The 12,567-nt window shown below is 40.7% G+C and overlaps 4 long non-coding RNA genes across 7 annotated transcripts in view; 1 reads left to right on the plus strand and 3 right to left on the minus strand.

The window, feature by feature from the left end:
• The window catches only part of LOC109822706, a 1,919-nt gene extending 78 nt beyond the window's left edge, over positions 1-1,841 (minus strand). The window contains exons 1-2 of the long non-coding RNA XR_002242235.1: positions 1,708-1,841; positions 1-813 (exon numbers count right to left, since the gene is read on the minus strand). The exon at positions 1-813 is cut by the window's left edge and continues 78 nt beyond it. This is a non-coding gene — a long non-coding RNA (uncharacterized LOC109822706). The remainder of the gene's footprint in view (positions 814-1,707) is intronic.
• LOC109851288 lies at positions 1,939-7,901 on the plus strand. Of its 2 annotated transcripts, XR_002249752.1 has the most exons (3): positions 1,939-2,686; positions 5,671-5,775; positions 7,609-7,901. It is a non-coding gene; the product is annotated as an uncharacterized LOC109851288 (long non-coding RNA). The 2 variants fall into 2 exon arrangements; XR_002249751.1 differs by lacking the exon at positions 1,939-2,686 and having other exon boundaries at positions 5,198-5,775.
• On the minus strand, positions 4,007-6,950 carry LOC109851286. 3 transcript variants are annotated; one of them, XR_002249750.1, is made up of 4 exons: positions 6,576-6,950; positions 5,969-6,118; positions 4,291-4,503; positions 4,007-4,203 (listed from the first exon to the last, which is right to left on the minus strand). It is a non-coding gene; the product is annotated as an uncharacterized LOC109851286 (long non-coding RNA). The 3 variants fall into 3 exon arrangements; XR_002249749.1 differs by lacking the exon at positions 5,969-6,118 and having other exon boundaries at positions 4,008-4,203; positions 4,291-5,203; XR_002249748.1 differs by lacking the exon at positions 6,576-6,950 and having other exon boundaries at positions 4,008-4,203; positions 4,291-5,203; positions 5,969-6,046.
• Positions 8,627-9,565, minus strand: LOC109822560. Its single transcript, XR_002242174.1, has 2 exons — positions 9,120-9,565; positions 8,627-9,006 (listed from the first exon to the last, which is right to left on the minus strand). It is a non-coding gene; the product is annotated as an uncharacterized LOC109822560 (long non-coding RNA).

Below are 12,567 nucleotides of genomic sequence, written 5' to 3' on the forward strand. Positions count from 1 at the left end.
TTTTTGCAAGTGTTGAAATACATTACAACAAGAGAACTCTCACCGTTTTGCAAAGTACCTCTCAAGTTGGTATACACTAGAGACCAATAATTTTAGATTGATGCAAGTGCCATTACAAAATTGTACAATCAAATGCTTACAAACCGAAAAATCATCGAGTATACACCAACCAACATCAATATATCTTCTCTGTAGCACGCACACCATTATTAATTTTCACAGCAAAAATCACAACTCAATCTTCTTTCCATGCTCAAGTCATAAAATAATAACACACAATATAAAAGGCTCTCTCGTTGTACTTCATTTTCGGTAGACTTGAATGGTCCAGTTGTACTTAATTTTGGTTGATCTGTCATTAAAACTTGGAGAGGAGGCAGAATTGAAAAGAGGAGAGCTCGGAACAGAATCTGTGAAGATTGGTTCCTCTTTTCTTTTCCAAAGGTGTCCTGTAAATAAGATAAAGGCGCCTAACTATTGAGATATACTACCATTTCGAAGTTTAAATGACCTCATGAGAATGTGGATTCAGCACCGCCGTGATCACTGCACAAGATACACTACCAAAGGTGTCCCAAAAATGAATGTAGGTTTCTGCCTGCTCTCATAAATCTTCTTGTAGTCCAAACTCTTGAACTCATCACATTTGTGAGAATGCAAATTCCATGAGCTCCTTTTGTAGCCTCATAAGCATTCGGTCTGGTAGTCATTAATCTTGATAACCTGTTTCCAGTAGTTTGCCACCTCTGGCAATCCATTGAACTCGCAAAATTCATTGCTTGGTGCATTTATTCTGAGCGCATTTGGTCTGACCTGAGCAAGAAATGAAATTGCAACTCAAATTGAAAAAAAAAATAAGCTGTGAGGAAAGGACGCTGAATAGCTATTATCTCAAAACATTAATCAAGAGGACAATATTGCACAATACATGATACAATAGAATTCCGGGAATGACTTCAAACAAGAAATATAGAACATATGTTAATTTCCATGAAACAAAATAATCTGCACATAGGACAAGCAACCCATCACTTTGAACCAACGAAACATGCATGTTTCATGACTACGTATAGCTCGGAAATAAGCAACAACTAACCAATTTCCAAATGCTCACTGATCCCAAATTCCTAACTGATCCCAAAATTTTAACAAACACAAATAATTTGTCCATGAAATTAACAAAAAAACTAACTGATCCCAAATTCCTAAATGATCCCAAAATTTCAACAAACGCAAAGGCACCTACAATCAAAAACTGAAACAGTGGAATTTCAACAAACGCAAAGGCACCATACATAAGAACTTAACTTGATTGCAAAAATATGATAACAAGTTGAATGAGATTGTTCTATATATGGTTGACTTGAAGGAGATGAACAAGTGGATGTCAATGGAAAGTGGTAGTCGGTGATAAAATCAAATTAAATTGACTCATTAATGATGATCACGTAACAAATTACTAATACGAACTCCAACATCACTCTATATTTTCCTTATTAACTTCTTTCTATAACACTTCTTCAGTAAATTGGGCAAAAAAAGAGTGTAAGACCCGTATTACCTAGACTAATATATACATTGAATAATAATAATTTCACGAAATAAACAATGACATGTTTGACTATGAACTGAATATAAGAGAAATAAGTTACCACATTATTAACAACTTAAACCCAAAAACTGAAATCAATACTTCATGCAATTTACCTACTAATAGGAAAGCGGTGAAATTGACGGTGAAGCTCCCCGAACGCCTCCCTCATCGAAGACCTCGAATGCCTCCCTCATCTCCGTGTACACATCCGCACCCCCGAGGGGATCCCCGCCTACGGTGCCGCTCCCCATCGGAGGAGGAGGAGGAGGAGGAGGAGGAGGAGGAGGAGGAGAGGGAGGGGTTTTGGAGACGGAAGGAGGAGGAGGAGGAGGAGGAGGAGGAGGAGGAGGAGGAGTCTTGGAGGGGGAAGAGGGAGACAGGAATTTTGGGGATCTGAATGGGGTCACGAGAGAGATGGAGCATTTTTAATGAAAGCGATGGATTTTTTTCAAAAACCACCCTGCGGACGAATTTTAGGCGGAATGCGTACGCGTTTGTGCGTACCTGAAATGCATAGTCCGGTTCTAGTGCGCACAAATGCGTACGTGTTTATGTGCTGCAGGGGGGTTTTTGAAAAATATCCACCCATTTTAGCCTCTCGTGACCACTCTTTCTCGTGACCACTATTCCCTAGAGAACTCCCCAGACCATCACCCTCTCTCTCCCCAAACCCTCCTCCCTCTCTCTCTCTCCAAACCCTCACCCCGTCGGAGACCCTCCCTCCTCCCTCTCTTGACACCGTCGTCGGCGCATTTCCACCGTCGACCTCCTCCTCCGACTCCCCCCCCAACTCCCCAGGCCCTCGCCCATTTTCTGCGCTGCGGCGATCACGCCGTCGAGCTCCTCCTCCGTGATCTAGCCGTTGACCTCCTCCTCCGCCTTCACGCCTCCTCCTCCGCGATCTCGCCGTCGACCTCCTCAGGTGAAATCCCCATCCCGTCCCAGGCCAAAACGAGGTTCCTCTGCCCCCCTTCCTCCTCAGCGAGCCCCAACGCCGGCACGACACCGTCGCCGTGAGATCCCCTGTCCCAGGACCAGATCGAGGTCCCTCTGCCCCCCTCCTCCTCCGCTACAGGGTGTTTGTGGTACAAGGTGTTTTTGCTTTAAGATAAACTTGCTATGTCTATCTATTTATGAATATTGATGCATGTTGAGGAAATTTGAGTGTACTATGAAAGATATTGATGAAGTTTAGGTGGTGGTGGATTCTTTAAATCAGCTGTTAATGTCTAATGCTAACCATGTCTAGTTATGGCGGTCTTTTTTGTTGAGCATAAGGATGAAGGATGAGGTGTCCTGCACAATAAATTAAGAGATACTGAAAAGAGAGCAACTGCTTGTAGTTAATGGTTGTCAGCTATATTGGGAAGTACTTCTTTATGGTGTTAGATTTAAGGATGTGGAGGATAAGGATGTTGAGCTTCTAGTTCTAGTCCATGATCAATGTTTGGCTCTTAAGCATCAGCAAAAAGTTTGTTTCCATTAGAAGTTGAGTGATGAGTTTGGATGCTCATCTTTGTTGCTTATATAGCTTTAGAAAGCAAGAAAGACAATAGGGTAAGATAGTTTGATTTCAAGACAGGTGATATTAGTATAGAAATTAGATCTTTGGTGCAGTTGAGAATTCTGACTGAGTGATAGGTTTTTTGTAAGCTTGTTAGGCTACCAACATGCACTAGTACAAACTGCAACAGCCCCAACGGTTGTAACCGTTGGGGCTGATCGTGTCCCCAACGGTTAGAACCGTTGGGGCTGCTAAAACGCCCGTTGGGACAAATCCCGTTGGGGCTGATGGTGCCCCAACGGTTGAAAAACTTGCCCCAACGGTTACAACCGTTGGGGCAAGGAAATTTCTTTTTTTTTAAATAAAAATAAAAATAGGCCCCAACGGTTAGAACCATTGGGACCTTAATCAACCCCAACGGTTCTAACCGTTGGAGTCTTAATTAGCCCCAACGGGTACAACCGTTGGGGCAAGTACCTGATTTAAAAAAAAAATCAATTATGTTCAATATTAATCACTCTTAATAGAGACAAAAACACAATGCATACACACGAAAAGTATTAACAAAATATAAAATTTGTATTCATAAGCGTTAATCAAAACTGGGTTCTACTATACATCCAAATTTAAATGATTTGCGACAAGATTCTTTTTTTTCCAACCAAGCTAAGATTTCATTTAAAAGCAAAGAGTTACATGGTTACGCCTCTCATATTGAGAGCTAAGATTTCATTTAAAAGCAAAGAGTTACATGGTTACGCCTCTCATATTGAGAGCGAGCCTTTTCTGAAGTGAGGCGTCCCTCACTTTTACAAAAGATTAGAATATACATGTATGTGAGAATACAAAATTAAGCCATGTGAGCTATACTCTTAGACAGTTGATCCTCATACATGCTTTGAGCATTATACATTTCCAAAGCATTTTTATATGCAAAGACAACATTAGCAGGGACCCCATCCAATTCCTGAGTTCATATCGCCAGTGTTCCCTTGTTCCACCTCCCAAAGCCTGTAATTAACTAATTTGATTCTAAATTCACTAAGGGAATAGATAGTTGTTGATGGAATAAAGTACGTATCCGATCAATCTGTTTTGGTTTTTCCTGAAAGATAAAACAGTATAGTGATCAACAATTTTGTTCTGTTTAAACTACAAAGTATACTGACATATATTCACATATGAAACTAACCTCATTATTGTCATCACCAATTGTCAAAAAGATCGCTTGTTCATACTCTCTGTATGCTTCCCATATCTTGCCGACTTCAACCACATGCACTCCAACAGCAGTAAGAGCCCGGTCAAATAAGCTTCTCATTTTTAGGATGTCATCCGGTGCACATTGAGACACCAACTGATCGTATTCTTGAACAAAATTTAACTAATCACACAACGGCACATACTGCATGTAAATGAGGTCGATCACTCAACCTATAAATTACTTCAACAAAATTTATAGTTCAAATACATATAGTTTTATCTTAGAAGTTCAAATGGAAGTTGTTCTCTTCATGTGAATGAATATATTTGGAATAGTTCAAATACATATAGTTTTATCTTAGAACAGTGAGCCGCATATAAAAATAAACCCTATATGTAAATATAAACCCTGTGCAACAGGTTTACAAATAGGTGCAAGAAGATAGCATCTAATATATGAGTGTTGTCTTTGTCATATTTTCATTTTCTTACTCTATTTATCTGGTGGCATTCTGTGTGCTCATTAAACATTATGCTTTCTTTTTCTTGATCTTTTTTCTTATGTTTTTGTTTTTGTTATAATAAGCTTCTCTTTGTTTTCTTCTTATTTCATTTTTTTCTCTCTTCCGACAAAGCTGCATAATGGTTTCTCCTATTTTTATTTCGTTCTAGTTCAATCTCAATTGGTGTCGAAATTACAAATTATCCTTGGAAAAAGAAAAATTGTAAACACACTTATTTCAGAAATTATTATAAAGTCTGTAGCAATGAGAAAAGATATATACTACGAAAACCAGGAAACAAACAAATCGTATAGAAGTTAATTGAAAGAAAATTACTAATACCAACAATATAGAAGTCTTGCAGAAGCCCCAACATATGTCAGACCCTATAGAAAGAAACTGCAAGAGAAGGAGAAAAAAATTAAACAGGGGGGAGTTTTCTAAAAGATCTTGTTACACAAACATTCCAAATGAAAGTGCCTTTCCAGATATAGTATAGAACAGAAATTAAGGTGCAAACACAAATGTATACTTCATATGTTGTCTACTAGTTACTTGTGGAACAAAATGTACAGTAGCAGAAAGCTCCTTAGAGCTTTTTCACAATTCAAAGCTGTAAATTATAAGCGTAAGATATATTATTGAACTGGTAAAAGAAGTGAAGAAAAAGTGAGCAGATATGTAAGTATCTGATTTCAAAATGTCAAATATAAAAAAAAACTACATAAACTTACAATATATTATACTCAGGATAGCATGACATTGTTGCAAACAGAGTAGCACCTAATTTTTATAAAACTTTACAAGGTCATAAAATTTATGGGTTAATTAAGTATTCTTTATGACGTAACTTTTTATTGTTGCAGACTTGTCACGGATTGGGTTATTGCAGTGCTTGCTTTGAAATTCTTAGTGATGAGAATATAAAAGGGATCTAGACATGTTTCTTATGAGCAGAAGGCACATACATGGTAATATTTGTATAAACTCAAATATCAACACAAGTAATCATTATCGTTTTATCATAGTTCGATAAATTGACATTAGTTCACGTTCGATATAAATTAAACATGAACTTGATTTGCACAAGTTTTTTATTACCAGAAGGTACATACATGCTAATATTTATATTGACTCAAATTTAATTCAAGCAGAAAACATTACCTCCTATTTAAGGAAACTTCATCTTTGGCTCATTCCTCCCACCGTTATATGATTAACACGGAGAAATTTGTCAGACTTGCTTGTAGTATGATGTAAATGGATGGCCGCTACTCTACTCATGTATATATTACCTCTATGTCAATAACATACCTAGCAAATATTAAGGAGCACAATTTTGTATTAAACATAGGATGGTCATAGCATACTTTAGAGGTCGTGAAAAAGAAAATGGACACTGTTCAACAAGGTTACTAATCAATATGCAAAAGGTATAACTTGGGGGGGGGGGCGCTAGTGAATGTGCCACATGAGCTAAGATGGCTCTTACGGAAAAATTAGACATGGAACTGAAGCAATCAAAATTAGTGGCTGACTTTATGATGATGAGGTTCGTCAAATCTTGCTAAAATTAATAAGAATGTGTACATAAATAAAGCAATGGCATTGTGGCCAAGACTCTGAGGTGATTGTGTCCAAATTAATTTCCCGCACCAAAATTTCATATACTAGATAGATTATTCATAAATTCCTTTCTTTCTTTAGTTAATTTAAACATTCCAGGCTCAAAAAATCACCAAAAGAGGGTAAAAATTTAGAACAAACTTACAATTTATAAGGATCAGCTCCTGTGAACCTAGTCGGCTTCTCAATCGGAATCAATACTTACACATCCAATCAGAATTCACAACAAAATGGCAGCAGTCAATATTTTCAATGTTTTTGAACAGTCAATTGCTAAAGGTATCACCAAGGATAATAAAGATATGCAGGGCTTTGGTGCGTCAAAGCCTTGAATCTCAATCTCAGTGAATAGTTGAAAATTCCCTCAAAACACCTCAACATTTTTATCTTCCCATTTCTCTTCATTTAAGACATCTTCACAGACATTAAGCACAAATAAGCTAATCAATCTAGACTCAAATAATCAGTAACAATCGAAAAAAAACCCCGAAAATCTGATCAATTACCCTATAAACGAAAAAAAAACCCGATTACAAAATCTGATCAATCGTACCTCACGATTAACTGCAAAGATCGGGCAGTGGCGGCCGATCACATCGTGCCAAACCGTTCTCAACTGAAATCACACATTGTCGATAAAAAAATTAAAGTGTAGAAGAGAAGAACCGACGAAAAGGAGAGGATTAGGGTTTTGAGACGTTACTCCGTGGTATTGGCCGGCTTTGCTCTTGGGGATGATGTCTCCAGCCCTGTAGGCGAGAGAGATGGGAGTAGATTTGAGATCGAGAGGATGAAGAAGAGGAGAACGAGGGTTTGGGTTTTTTGATGTGTGAGAGAGACAGAGAACGGGGCAGGTGTGGGGGGTTTTTGTTTTGTTTTTTCAAATTTCGTCAAAATAAAGGGGGGAAATTTCCCTCTGTTCTGTTTTTTGGCTAAAAGAACTTGCCCCAACGGTTAAACACCGTTGGGGCTTGTGCGACCAGCCCCAACGGTTGGACACAACCGTTGGGGCTGAACCTCTTTTTACTAGTGATGGATAGCATGACTGGATTATATCCTTTATGGAAACATGTAATATACTGACCATGTTTTCAAGCTTCATGTCTTTGCAGTTTTTTATTTTATTTTTTTACAGAGCTGTTTTCCATTAGTAAGAAATACTGCTTTCACACAAACAGTCACCCTGCTAGGAAAATGGATGCTTACAACTCTTGGACAACCTTAAATTCATGAACTGGATGCTTGTGTCATGTCATCCTATATAGGAACCCTGTGAATCCTCTGAAAGCACTCAGAATAGTTCCAAGAAGAGGAAGGTTGATGAGTTTTCATTTCATTTCAAAAACATAAAGACCCGAAACCAACTCCTGCCATTGAAGAGCCGCGTATCCTATGCTGGACCACTTCCAAAGATGCAGCAGCGAATCCTGCAAATGAAGAGCCATGCTTTTCAGGTCGGGCTACTGAAGCACCATTAGGTCTAGAAATATTTAAAGTAGCTCCGACCAATCACAACCTGGTTGGCGATGCTCAAGCTGAGTCCTTAGGTCTAGAAATATTTAAAGTAGCTCCGACCAATCACAACCTGGTTGGCGATGCTCAAGCTGAGTCCTGTGCTATGAATGAGAGCAACAAGGCAACTGAAGCACCAAAAGAGCTAGAGTTGGTTGACCATTCTCACAGACACGCACCATTTCTTCTGGATGCAGAGCAGAGTGTTGTGGAGAGAGGCATTTGTTTTTTTCCTCATTGCCCGATATCTGGTGTTCTATGCATTGATCAGTTGTATATAGCATTTGTTTGGGATATGCCCCCATTCTATATTAATATTATCTACAATTTTTGCACCTGCATGTCTACTTTTATGTCTACTTTGTATTGTGTAATTTCCAATTTCAGATCAAAATGAGTTATCAATTGGAATTTTGGAACTGATAACTGTCTTGATGAAGTTCGGATGATAAAATTGCTACCATGATTTGGATTGTCCGACTAGAAAATTTTGTAAAGAAAACGCATGATATGCTATAGTCATCCTATTTTATAAAATTGCTACCAGGATCCATGAATTCAGATCTACAATATCTGAATTAACCAAATCCAAACACATATATTGACAGTAGATCGTCTCCAACTTGTACCAGTCATATATGTAAAAACATCATAAATAATTACTTGAGAAATAAACAGTTTCAATTTTTCAACGCCTACACAGGATAATTTTTCAATGCCTTCACATATGAAAAAAGGGCAGTTGGCCATGTTTCATAAGCTTACACAAATAAGCAACAAACAGCAAAGATTCGAAGAGAGTATATACACAAATCGCAAAGCTAAGGCACAAACAAACAATCACCGACCAAACTAAATCTTTTGAGGCTGGATCATCTCCCCTTCTCCATCGTTCATAAGCTTATCAAGCACCACATTAAGGTCCATCGACTGTCCATTCTCTGTCCCAAATGCTCCTTAATTGCGGCCATATTTGTAGCCTTCACTTGTTTTCTTTTGATCGTTATCTCTTTTGCTTCGGCTCGGAGTTTGGTCAGTTGGGCTAGCAGAACCTCTGCTGCTTCCTGTATTTGCAATCCTAGGTCAGCAACAATTTCCAATAAGAATCATAATCTGATAAAATCAGGAACTAGAACAAATTATTTTCTAATATGAATTCTTCCTCATGAATCAGTACAAGCTCTGTCAGCAACAATTTCCAGCAAGTCGGTACGCATTTGAAGTCAAGTTGTTCGGCCAAGGAGAGAGAGTTGGTCGGAGGCGGAGGAGAGAGAGTTGGTCGTCGGCGGTGGCGAGAGTTGGTCGGTGTCGGCGGAGAGAGTAGGTCAGTGTCGGCGGAGAGAGATTTACCCACTGGGGAGCTTATCGACGAAAGTGAGAAGCATGCCGAGCTTGCTTCCGTCGTTGGAGGCGAGGCCTGCATGCATCTCGACGGTCATCGCGCCCACCACCTGCCTCAGCCTCGACATCAACATCGAGCATCCCTCCTCGAACTCCGCGAGAATCTCGAGGATCCTCGACCATTTCCGGCGATTCTTGACTCGTTTGGTCACCAGGATCCCGGCGATCGTGAGGGAGAGAGCGGCGCAGCCCACCGCTATGCCGAAGCCCACCCGGCCCATCGACGATTTTGGGGAGAGAGAGAGAGAGAGAGAGAGGCTGAAAGAAATGGTCACGGGGCTTAAAAGATCGCTGTTGATTTGTTTTTTTGCAAAAAAACCCCAAGCGGACCTCAGATGCGCACGCACAATCCGCACTTGAAACGTACTGTATATATATATATACAGAGCATTTCAGGTACGCATAACTGCGTACGCATTCAGCTAAAAATATGTAAACAGTAAGCGATTCAGGGTGAGCAAGGGTTCATTTGCAAAAATCCAGCGCCTTTGTTAAAAAAATCTCTCTCGTGAACCTGGCTCCTCCCCCAAAAGACCTGTCACTGTCACCTCCTTCTTCTGAGATCTCTCTTCTCTTCTCATCTCACATCTCTTCCCCTCACTTCCCACTCCGCCCACGCCCGCCGCCTGCGATCCCCATTGCCGCCGCCTTCATCCACGCTGGAGGTAAAGCAAGGTGAAGATGGGATATTTCTGTGCCAGAGGAAGTATGCAGAGGACTTGCTAAAGAAGTTCTCAATGGAGAAGTGTGAAGCAACCAGAACTCCCATGAACACAAATGAGAAGCTCCAGAGAGAGACAAGCTAGCGTGCATATTAGTCCGACGGTGTTTTTTGGATTATTACAATAGTTTTGAGGGTCCTCTCCAATTGTGAGAGATTATTATCCATACATATTTTGCTACTTCCCATTTTATGCTGATACTGTTGTTTTTACCCTCTCTACTTTAGTTATCTTGTGCCGGATGATCCGGAAGAGATTGTGGGCAGCAGGAGTTCGATTGAGATGTTGCATAAGATTGCGGGGGCGGTTTCGAGCCATTTGAGGAGGGAGGGAGGGGCGGAGGTGGTGGCGGAGCAGGTTTGCTTCTTGCCGTGCACGGAGGACGGAGTGCCCGTGATCGGAGAGGTTCCTGGGGTTGAGGGGTGCTTTGCTGGGACCGGGCATAGTTGCTGGGGGTTATTGAATGGACCTGCAACCGGAGCTGCGCTGGCTGAACTTGTTTTGGATGGCAAGTAGAGCATCGTCGACTTGACCCTGTTCAGCCCCTCGAGATTTCTTCGTCTTCGCACACGAGAATAGAGGGTTCCCGATGATTTGTGGATGGGGACGACGCTAATGCTACTTCTCCGTTAGTTTTTCAAATTTTCACAGAAATATCACGGGGAAATGCTGGTGAGTATATGATCATATGATCTTCACATGATCTCTAATGAGATAGAACATGGACGATAAATACTTGCATCCCTAGCATGATACATGGATAGTTCGTCTGCAATTATCTGCGATTAGCCGTAATAAGAGTGGTGTTGTGAGGTGAGGTACATGTAATTTGGTTACTTTGCTTTGGAATCTAAGTACAAGTTTACTCTCTTTATGGACTCAAAGGAGAGTGTCAGTCTCCAGTCTTTCTGTTTCCTGCTCAATGGTCTTCCTTTATTCTGAGCGTCTCTGTTTTCTCTTACATTTGCGAGCTTCCAGGTACATTGTTGCGACTCCATGTCAAGTGAGTCGAGGAGGAAAACCTTTTCGGCGTGGTTTTGGTTCTTGGTGTCCGTTTTGTCTTCAACGTATGAAACCAACATTGGCATATCTTTAAAGCGATCGAGATCATCAGGTGTTCTCAGTAGCCGCTCTGCTCCCGGAGATGAAACCTGAATAAGGAAAACATAAGTAAACTGTAATAATTGAAAACTTTGTTTGGGTTTCAATATGAAGTATCTGTAATAATGAAGCTACTATATATTCGTGTATTCGCATATTCACATATTCGCGAATTAGAACATCAGAATTAGTATACAAATGGAAATGTATTCTGTTACAAAATATTTCAATTAGTTACAATGATGTACGATGTGCAAGCAAAATGTACCTTTTCCCACCTATTGTGTTGGTTTTAGTCCTAATCTTTAGAGAAATTATAAAAGCAACTCAATAAAAGGAATAATACTGGGCAAAAACCCTTTGCTACTTCAACTTTTACAGTTAACAGAGATACAAAGCACAAAACAGAGTTATTGAACTCCATACATCGAATCAATGCCCATATCAATTAACATGGCAAGTACTTACAGGTAACTTCAGACTCTCATTGGACCAAGTCATCCTCGTCCTCAAACCAGAGTACGTTATACGTCAACCGAAAGTACATGATCAAGTACAAAATTACAAAAATAATCAAGTAATGCATGATTGCATTTAACAAAATAATATGAATGCCAAAAGAACTAAGACCAATAGGAAGACATTTTGATCATACTTCTCTATGCTAGACACATACACAATCAACCAGTCTTTTTCCTCGCTCTAGCTCCTCCAGAGTGACGAACAAAGAAAGCTGTTTTACCTTAACATCAATCAGAATGAAGTTCCGGATGTCATTCTAATATTATTATACATATACCTTAATCTCTTATTTGCATGGAAGCATATAAGCACAAACTGCACTCTCCTCCCTAATAACCAAAGAAAATTCAAGTACATAGAAATAGCCAACACTATCACAAACACAAGCATGAGCTAATTAAACTTCTCTTTCTCTCTATTCTATTGCTAATAATTAGGCTTCATATGCTAGTCCTGCTTCGCTCCCAATAAGTGCCTAGTGGTCCTCTCATTCCTAACTGTGACCTCCTCCTCCCGGTTCCACAAGTGTGGCTCACGTGCATGCGGCCGCCCCTGCGCTGCACTCTTACTTGCTCTCTCGGCATATTGGATAAAAGAAACCGCATAAAGAAGAGATATAATTAAAAGAAAATGGTTAATTGCGGCGTGGACGAGGCCGGCGGGCTGGGTGCAGCGAGGGTGGCGGGGTAAGGCGTGGGACGAGGGCGGCGGCGTGGCGCGTGGACGAGGGCGGGGCGGGTGGCGTGGACGAGGGCGGGGCGGCGTGGCCGCCGAGAGCGAGTAGGGGCGGGCGTGGGCCGTGACGAGGCGCCGGGCTGGGTGGAGAGGGTGGGCGGGGGTGCGCGTGGACTGAGGGCAGAGTGGGGAAGTGAGGGGAAA

The sequence above is a fragment of the Asparagus officinalis genome, chromosome 8 (assembly GCF_001876935.1).
Source record: "Asparagus officinalis chromosome 8, Aspof.V1, whole genome shotgun sequence".
NCBI lineage: Eukaryota > Viridiplantae > Streptophyta > Magnoliopsida > Asparagales > Asparagaceae > Asparagus > Asparagus officinalis.